This window comes from Sesamum indicum, unplaced genomic scaffold, assembly GCF_000512975.1.
Source record: "Sesamum indicum cultivar Zhongzhi No. 13 unplaced genomic scaffold, S_indicum_v1.0 scaffold00185, whole genome shotgun sequence".
NCBI classification, from domain to species: domain Eukaryota; kingdom Viridiplantae; phylum Streptophyta; class Magnoliopsida; order Lamiales; family Pedaliaceae; genus Sesamum; species Sesamum indicum.
Window position 1 is genome coordinate 30,602 of NW_011628081.1, and position 10,573 is coordinate 41,174.

Genomic DNA, 10,573 nt, shown 5'->3' on the forward strand with positions numbered 1-10,573 from the left:
TGACATTTCTTGGCATGACTAACGATCGATTAGGGGTCTTTGATGAAGGAGAAGCCATGCCAAAGGATAAAGCATCGAACTTGACAGAAAACGATCGAGATTTGGAGCGCCGCCCAAAACTAGGGTTTGGCGGCGCACCATTGACAACCAACAATGGTGGACGGCGAGACGTTTCATTTAATATGTCTGAGTTTATCAAGCTAGCCCACACCGTTATAGATACTGATGACCACGCCTCTTTGACGACACTTGAGAAGTTGAAAACGAAATGGGAAACGCGATTTGGGAAGGAAGCTGCTGCAAAAAGTTTTCCGGCAACGACGACGTTAGCGGAGCCGCCACTGGTAAGAGGGTTTCGCCAGGCCTTGAGAAACGCTTTCCCTCCGAATCTAGGGGAAAAATCGATGAACGGAGGTGTAGATTCAGGGTCTGTTACTGTTCCGACCAGATCTACAGAAATCAGGCCGGTGATTCATGGAGGTGCTGCATTTCCATCACACGACAAGGAGGTGAAATATGCTGATGCAATTACTGACGTGGGCGCTGACTCTGCTGCTGATGTGGGCGTTGACTATGCTGCTCATGTGGGAGTTGACTGTGATGATGACATCACTGCTGAGCTAAGTGATGACATCAGCGCTGCAGGAAAAAAAACTGCAATTTTGGTACAAAATTAGCACCCATTCCTTTGTTTATTGGGAACATTCCGTTACACGCTAACGCTACTATGATTAATAATGATAAAATTGCTGATGCGTTCAATAATTCGACACGTAAAACGCTATCTTACATTGCCCCAACGACGCAAAATGGGGAGGTTATAGTTCGCCCTACAATTGATACGGTGCGTGAAGGATCCAAAAGATGGAAGGCTACGGCCGTTGGTTATTTTATGGGAAAACGGCATATTTTCACCACTTGAAGGAGTTTGCACATTCGGTTTGGCCAGCACTTCGAGAGGTCATGGCAACAGCTAATGGTTTCTTTTTTTTCCAATTTAAAACGAAAATTGATATGGAGGACGTCATTGAAGGGGGTCCATGGCTATTTCAGGGACAACCAATTGTATTGCAAAAGTGGAAACCGGGCATGGCTATGAGAAAATTGAAGCATATACAAGTGCCTGTCTGGATAAAATTGAGACACCTTCCAATGGAATTCTGGACGACGGAAGGATTGAGTATTGTTGCAAGCGGTGTGGGTAAGCCTCTATACCCAGATGCGATAACGAGGGCATGCACGAGACTGGATTTCGCTCGTGTATGCGTGATGATTGACGTTACTCAGAAAATACAAAATCATATTGTTATAATGACACCAGATGAAGATGGCGGGGAAACCCCATGCAAGATTGATATCGAGTATGAATGGCTTCCACCTAAATGCACAGGATGCATGACATTGGGACACTCGGTGAAGGAGTGTACATCGACTAAACCTCAGAAACAAACAAAGCCCCCAGTAAAAGTGTATGTACCAAAAACAAACGTCCTGCAACCACCAGCCCCCAAGGAAAGGCAAAAGAAACGCGAGACCATGGTTGAGGTGAATGATGCCACTAGAGGAGATAAAAGTGTTGAACACGATGAATGTGAACCCTCATATCACAAGGAGAAGGGTAAGGAAGTGATTATTTATAATCCATATTATACTTTGAATCTAATTGACGATGCAGAAGAGATTACTAGGGGTCCTAACACATGCAACCCCTCTAGTAATAATCCATGTTGAACCGCGGTGTGGAATGTCCGGGGGCTGAATAAGAGAGACCATCAGCTCGCAGTTAAGGACCTCGTCTCGGAACACAGGTTACATTTTATGGGCATATTAGAAACTCGTGTTCATTCTAACAATAGTGTTGAACACGATGAATGTGAACCCTCATATCACAAGGAGAAGGGTAAGGAAGTGATTATTTATAATCCATATTATACTTTGAATCTAATTGACGATGCAGAAGAGATTACTAGGGGTCCTAACACATGCAGCCCCTCTAGTAATAATCCATGTTGAACATTGCGGTGTGGAATGTCCGGGGGCTGAATAAGAGAGACCATCAGCTCGCAGTTAAGGACCTCGTCTCGGAACACAGGTTACATTTTATGGGCATATTAGAAACTCGTGTTCATTCTAACAATATTATGCATATTCAGTCATTTTTGCTCCCTCATTGGAAATGGTTTGTTGATTATGTGTTTGTGGGTAACCGTATTTAGGTAACATGGGATGACGATGTTGTTGATGTTCATATTCTTGAATTGGGGAATCAATTTGTGCATTGTCGCGTCACTAATAGGGCTGATAGTGAATCCCTCACTATCATCGTTGTTTATGGTGCCTCTGAGATGATTGATCGTAGGAGTTTATGGAATACTTTGGAAACATTGGCTCGGGAGCAAAGGGATGATCCTTGGCTGGTGGGGGGGGGATTTCAATGCAGTTCGAGAAATGAATGAAGTGTGTGGAGTTTCTGGTGATATAAGGACGGCCATGGAAGAATTCAATGCTGCTATCTAGGAGGCCGGGTTAATACCATTCCCATGCAGGGTGAATGGTATACTTGGCATAATTGTAGTACGAGCTCTCGGAGTCTATGGAAGAGATTGGATCGGATCCTCATTAATGATAGATGGCTTGCGAGATTTCCTTCCTCGTGTTATCATAGCCTATTGCCGCGGACTTCTGACCACTCGCCACTTGTAATACATGGGGATATGCAACATCATCAACAAACAGGCGGAGGTTTGTTTCGATTTGACAACTACCTAACACACTCACCTGAATTTATCCCCAGTGTGCAGAATATTTGGCAATATTCTATTATTGGGGTTCCTATGTTTGCGGTAATACGTAAACTTAAAGCACTAAAGCCGGTCTTCAGGGAACAAAGGAGAAAGAAGGGGGATTTAACACTCAATGTTCAATTAGCCAAAGGATTTCTTGATGAGGCGCAACAGCTGGTGAGCAATGATAGACAGAATGAGGCACTTTTACAGCTAGAACACTGCTGCCGACTGGTTTATGCAAAAGCGGTAAAACTGGAACAAATCATGCTGCAACAGAGAGCCAAAATACAGTGGATGAAGGAAGGTGACCAATGCACCCGAATTTTCTTTCGTAAAATTGCCCAGAGAAGAGTGGCGCGGAGGATATTGCAGATCAATGATGATTATGGAACCAGGAGAGATCATCAATGAATTTGTCCATTACTACCAAAACCTCTTGGGCGGTAACAGAAGACAGATACTTATAGATATTGGATTTCTCAGACCGTGGGCTAGGCATATTCTTTCTAATGAAGAGGCTAGCCCTTATTTCGATTTTCACTCCGGATGATGTGAAGCAAGCGGTTTTTGATATAGCAGAAGACAAGGCACCGGGGCCTGATGGTTATTCATCTGGCTTCTTTAAAGCAGCATGGCAAGTGGTGGGACAAGAAGTTACAAAGGCGGTACTAGACTTCTTTAAAACTGGCAAATTACTCAAGCAAGTCAACTCCACAATTTTGGCTCTAATCCCAAAGGTACACACTCCTATGACTGTTGGAGATTATAGAACAATTTCGTGTTGTAATGTGTTATACAAAATTATTGCAAAATTACTTATCCAACGGTTAAGTGTGGTTCTGGACAAGTTAATCAGTCCCTGTCAGGGAGCGTTTATTCCAGGGCGTAGCATTGGGGACAATATTTTATTGGCACAGGAATTGTTCACAGGCTACAATCAGATGAAGCTACCACCTCGGTGTGCTCTAAAAGTTGATATTAGGAAGGCCTACGATACGGTGGAGTGGGACTTCCTACTTGCAGTCTTGCAATTGTTTGGCTTCCCACAAACATTCACAAAGTGGATTGAGGAGTGTGTAACGACGGCCTCATTCTCAATTGGGCTTAATGGAAACCCTCACGGTTTCCTTGCAGGAGCACGTGGATTAAGACAGGGAGACCCACTATCCCCCTATCTTTTTCTTCTCGTTATGGAAGTATTGCATTTGGGATTTTTGCAACTCATCGAGCAGGATATGCAATTCACTTACCATTGGAAATGTGAGTCGGCTAAAGTATTCTAGTTGGGATTCGCTGATGACCTCCTGCTTTTCTGTAGAGCTGACTTGGGCTCTCTCAGAGTCCTCAAGATGGGATTGGATCGATTTGCAGAATGGTCTGGACTTCGGCTGAACGTACAAAAAAGCCATGTCATTATATCCCGATCAGCGCAAGGATGGACGGATCAGATCTTAGCAGCTATTGGGTTCCAGGAGGGCCACCTACCAATGAAGTACTTTGGAATCCCTCTTCTATCTTCCAGATTGTCTATAGCCGATTGTCAGCCACTTTTATTGAAAATTGATGCTCGTATTAAAGGCTGGGACGGGATTTCATTATCATATGCGGGACGCGTACAAATCATTAAATCCGTACTATCAGCAATGAGCATATACTGGGCATCTGCATTCATATTACCAAAGGCTATTATTAAACAAATTGAGAAACGACTCAGAAATTTTCTGTGGAAAAGCACTTATACATCGGGATACGCCAAGGTAGCGTGGAAGGATGTGTGCAAACCAATTGTGGAAGGAGGCCAAGGAATTAAGGATATCGATATACTTAACCGCGCCTTAATGGCAAAGAAGCTTTGTGATGTTATCAGATGCGACCGAACATCTATATGGGTTGAGTGGTTGAAGCATGGAAGACTGCGCGATAACTCAATTTGGGCAATTAACGAGAAGGGAGGATCATGGGGATGGCGAAAACTGCTTCGACTCCGAAGTTCCATGCTACCTATGACGGAGTTTCTCATTGGGGAGGGACGAACATTCTTCTTGTGGAAGGATCCGTGGCACCACTTGGGCCCCCTTATTGCTAGATTCCCACGAGGACCAAGTCTTTTGGGACTTGATGAATCCGCCAAACTTCAAGTAGTTATTGATGAGGGACAATGGCAGTGGCCTTTTATAACTGATTTGGAATGTATGGAGATCATTTACACATTACCTCAGATTCACGAAGGGGACGACAGGATCAACTGGAGATTCCCAGAGGGACGACTCACCACACAATCACTATACAGACTTTTCTGCCCACCTGGACCAAAAGTAGGATGGTCTTCACTACTATCAGGTTCATTGAAGATCCCCAGACATAATTTCATCCTTTGGTTAGCAATTCAGGAGAAGCTACCGACTACCGATAAAGCTTGGATGACCCACTTAGGTGGATGTATCCTTTGTGATGAGGGTACAACGGAGACACACACTCACATGTTCTTCCGATGTCAATATAGCAGAAGATGCCTTGCAGCTGTACGCCAACATATTCGATTCTCTTGGCCCAATCGCGAGTGGAAAAGAGACGTGGAATGGGCGTCGAGGAAGTGGAGGGGAAAGCATATCGTTAATATTGCTTATCGAGCCTTACTTAGTGCATGCATATACAACATTTGGCGAGAGAGGAACCTGAAATGCTTTGAACACACCCAACGGCCGGAACGTGTATTAGCTACCTGCATAGTTGGTGATGTTAGATAGAGAATACTTAGTATTAATCTATCATGTTCAATTAGCACATATGCGCTCTATAGACTTTGGCGTATCCCTTGGTCTGTCGAGGGAGACACCACTTGATTGTTGTACTATACTCCTTTTTCTTTAATGAAACTTACCTTTACCCAAAAAAAAAAGAAATTTACCATTACCGAAAAAAAGTTTGTTTCCCTTTTATACTAATTTGTAGTTATTATTACGCTTAGCAAATGAATAACACAAATGCTTGGGTCTAGATCTACGTTTGGGTCATGTTTTGTCGAATTCTGAGAACGTTCAAAATTTAGCTGTTTTGCACGGTTTTATTAAAGCAAGTTTGTTTCCGTTTTATACTAACTTGTAGCTATTATTACGCTAAGCAAATTTACAACACAAATGCTTGGGTCTAGACTTGCGACTGGGTCAAGTTTCATCGAATTCTGAGAACGTATAAAATTTAGTTGTTTTGCACGATTTTATTAAAACAAGTTTGTTTCCCTTTTATACTAACTTGTAGTTATTATTACGCTTAGAAAATTTAACACACAAATTCTTCGATCTAGACCTACGTTTGGGTCAAGTTTCGTCGAATTCTGAAATGCTTAAAATTTAGCTGTTATGCATGGTTTTTTTTTTTCGGGTAAAGGTAAGTTTCATTAAAGAAAAAGGGGTATAGTACAACAATCAAGTGGTGTCTCCCTCAACAGACCAAGTGATACGCCAAAGTCTATAGAGCGCACATGTGCTAATAGAACATGATAGATTAATACTAAGTATTCTCTGTCTAACGTCATAAACTATGCAGGTAGCTAATACACGTTCCGGCCGTTGGGTGTGTTCAAAGCGTCTCAGGTTCCTCTCTCGCCAAATGTGGTATATGCATGCACTAAGTAAGGCTCGATAAGCAATATTAACAATATGCTTTCCCCTCCACTTCCTCGATGCCCATTCCACGTCTCTTTTCCACTCGCGATTGGGCCAAGAGAATCGAACATGTTGGCGTACAGTTGCAAGGCATCTTCTACTATATTGACATCGAAAGAACATGTGAGTGTGTGTCTCCGCTGTACCCTCATCACAAAGGATACATCCACCTAAGTGGGTCATCCAAGCTTTATCGGTAGTCGGTAGCTTCTCCTGAATTGCAAACCAAAGGATGAAATTATGTCTGGGGATCTTCAATGAACCTGAAAGTAGTGAAGACCATCCTACTTTTGGTCCAGGTGGGCAGAAAAGTCTGTATAGTGATTGTGTGGTGAGTCGTCCCTCTGGGAATCTCCAGTTGATCCTGTCGTCCCCTCCGTGAATCTGAGGTAATGTGTGAATGATCTCCATACATTCCAAATCAGTTATAAAAGGCCACTGCCATTGCCCCTCATCAATAACTACTTGAAGTTTGGCGGCTTCATCAAGTCCCAAAAGACTTGGTCCTCGTGGGAATCTAGCAATTAGGGGGCCCAAGTGGTGCCATGGGTCCTTCCACAAGAAGAATGTTCGTCCATCCCCAATGAGAAACTCCGTCATAGGTAGGATGGAACTTCGGAGTCGAAGCAGTTTTTGCCATCCCCATGATCCTCCCTTCTCGTTAATTGTCCAAATTGAGTTATCGCGCAGTCTTCCATGCTTCAACCACTCAACCCATATAGATGTTTGGTCACATCTGATAACATCACAAAGCTTCTTTGCCATTAAGGCGCGATTAAGTATACCGATATCCTTAATTCCTTGGCCTCCTTCCATAATCGGTTTGCACACATCCTTCCACGCTACCTTGGCGTATCCCGAAGTATAAGTGCCTTTCCACAGAAAATTTCTGAGTCGTTTCTCAATTTATTTAATAATAGCCTTTGGTAATATGAATGCAGATGCCCAGTATATGCTCATTGCTGTTAGTACGGATTTAATGATTTGTACGCGTCCCGCATATGATAATGAAATCCCCTCCCAGCCTTGAATGTGTGCATCAATTTTCAATAAAAGTGGCTGACAATCGGATATAGACAATCTGGAAGATAGAAGAGGGATTCCCAAGTACCTCATTGGTAGGTGGCCCTCCTGGAAACCCATAGCTGCTAAGATCTGATCCTTCCATCCTTGCGCTGATCGGGAGATAATGACATGGCTTTTTTGTACGTTCAGCCGAAGTCCAGACCATTCTGCAAATCGATCCAATCCCATCTTGAGGACTCTGAGAGAATCCAAGTCAGCTCTACAGAAAAGCAGGAGGTCATCAGCGAATCCCAGCTGGAATACTTTAGCCGGCTCACATTTCCAATGGTAAGTGAATTGCATATCCTACTCGATGAGTTGCAAAAATCCCAAACGCAAAACTTCTATAACGAGGACAAAAAGATAGGGGGATAGTGGGTCTCCCTGTCTTAATCCACATGCTCCTACAAAGAAACCGTGAGGGTTTCCATTAAGCCCAATTGAGAATGAGGCCGTCGTTACACACTCTTCAATCCACTTTGTGAATGTTTGTGGGAAGCCAAACAATTGCAAGACTGCAAGTAGGAAGTCCCACTCCACCGTATCGTAGGCCTTCCTAATATCAACTTTCAGAGCACAACGAGGTGGTAGCCTTATCTGATTATAGCCTGTGAACAATTCCTGTGCCAATAAAATATTGTCCCCAATGCTACGCCCTGGAATAAACGCTCCCTGACAGGGACTGATTAACTTGTCCAGAACCACACTTAACCGTTGGACAAGTAATTTTGCAATAATTTTGTATAACACATTACAGCACGAAATTGGTCTAAAATCTCCAACAGTCATAGGAGTGTGTACCTTTGGGATTAGAGCCAAAATTATGGAGTTGACTTGCTTGAGTAATTTGCCGGTACTAAAGAAGTCTAGTACCGCCTTTATAACTTCCTGTCCCACCACTGGCCATGCTGCTTTAAAGAAGCCAGATGAATACCCATCAGGTCCCGGTGCCTTGTCTTCTGCTATATCAAAAACTGCTTGCTTCACATCATCCGGAGTGAAAACCGAAATAAGATGGCTAGCCTCTTCATTAGAAAGAATATGTCTAGCCCACGGTCTGAGAAATCCAATATCTATAAGAATCTGTCTTCTGTTACCGCCCAAGAGGTTTTGGTAGTAATGGACAAATTCATTGATGATCTCTCCTAGTTCTGTGTGGCTTGTCCCATAATCATCATTGATCTGCAATATCCTCCTCGCCACTCTTCTCTGGGCAATTTTACGAAAGAAAATTCGGGTGCATTGGTCACCTTCCTTCATCCACTGCATTTTGGCTCTCTATTGCAACATGATTTGTTCCAGTTTTACCGCTTTTGCATAAACTAGTCGGCAGCAGTGCTCTAACTGTAAAAGTGCCTCATTCTCTCTAAAAATGGACAACAAAAATTCTCTCACTAAAAATTCTCTCTCTTCTCTCACACACACTAGCACACTACAATTCTCACACACTCATGACCCTTCCCCCATGGACGATGTCGGCGAGGTGGAAGATGATGGTGATACGTCGACTGATGGGGACGACGGTGGACTGGCCGGCCGGTCAAAGGAGGCGATTTTCCAGCGTGGAAGACAAAGAGACGGGTACGGGTTTTTTTGGCCGGAAAACATAGTTTTTTAGTGACTACAGGGTCGACCAGCGATGGGGGAGTGAATGGTGATGATTATATGGCGTTTGGAAGTGATTTGAGACCTGAAATGGTGGAGGAGATGCAATAGCCATTTTTAGGGTTTCGAGAAGATGAAGGGACGCGCAACCAAAAATCACTGGAAACTCGCGATTTTTCGGCCGATGATGGCATCCACGTCTCTGTGGAGAAGGTAGCAAGGATCCTAAACGATAAAGGTGAGAACTTCTCTCTCTCTATGGAGCCTAAAAATTCTCTCTCTTCTCTCTCACACACTAACACACATAACAAAACACACACTAACATCACCACTACCCATTCCTCGCCGGCCGGCGACCTGGGAGGCGGCGGCGACACATCGGCGGATGGCTGTGACGTGGAGGAGGATGGCGAGCAACATGGGGAGGCTGCCATGGTCGTGTTTCAGGGAGAGCCGCTACCGTTAGCAGCGGATTTTGAGAAAACGGGTGGCCGGTTGGAGGCGGAATCCGACGAGGCGTCATCTACGGGCTTCAGATTTGATAATGGAGATGGTAAGGGAAGACCCATTGATGGAAAAATTGGAGTTTTTGCAGCTGGTTCATCCCGCTCAAAACTAGGGTTTCGCGCAGCCATGGAATCCAAAAAGTCGCCTGAGGAAGACGAAGCGACGCCCACTGATATGGCGGGGGGGGGGGGGGGGGACGACAACCGAATGAATGGCGAGGGTGAAGGAGTAATGCCCATCGAAAAAGATCAAAACTTGGACGTAGAAGACGAGGATCTAGTGCGCCGACCTATTCGAGGGTTTGGCGGCGCAAATCTAAGCGAACGATTGAATCTTCGTTCAATATCGCTGAGTTCCTTCGACTTGCACACAAGGTGATCGATAAAAATGACCATGAATCAATGGCAGCCCTTGAGGAACTTCGATTAAAATGGGAAATGCTATTTGGCAAAGTTTCCATGTTGCGATGCTTTCCGCCGGAGAAGATGATGCCAATGACGACTGTAACTGATTTACCACCGGCTCGTACGAAACGCCAGGCCTACTGGAGTCTCCTACCGATGACTACGATGGAGAAGACGACGGACATCGATGGGCTGCAACTTGGAAGGAGTCCGATGACAGTAGCAGCGGTTTCCGACGGTCTGATGATGAAGGAACCTCCACAACCGGCGAAGAAAGTTGTTGGAAACCCCCTCCGGTGAACTGAGACGATACTAACGCGTTTTCCGGCGGTTTTGCCGACGAGTGACGTGGATGGTGGCAGTGAGGTGGCGCTTGGTTTTGGGGACGTGGAAGATGACGTGGAGCTCAACTCAGCGGCTGACTTGGCAGATGACAATGACTTGGCGCAAAGGTTGGATGGACATTCTGCTGACATCAGCATCGCTAGGGCTGATGTCAGCAATGGGAGTGATGACAGTAGGGCTGATGTAAGCATTGATG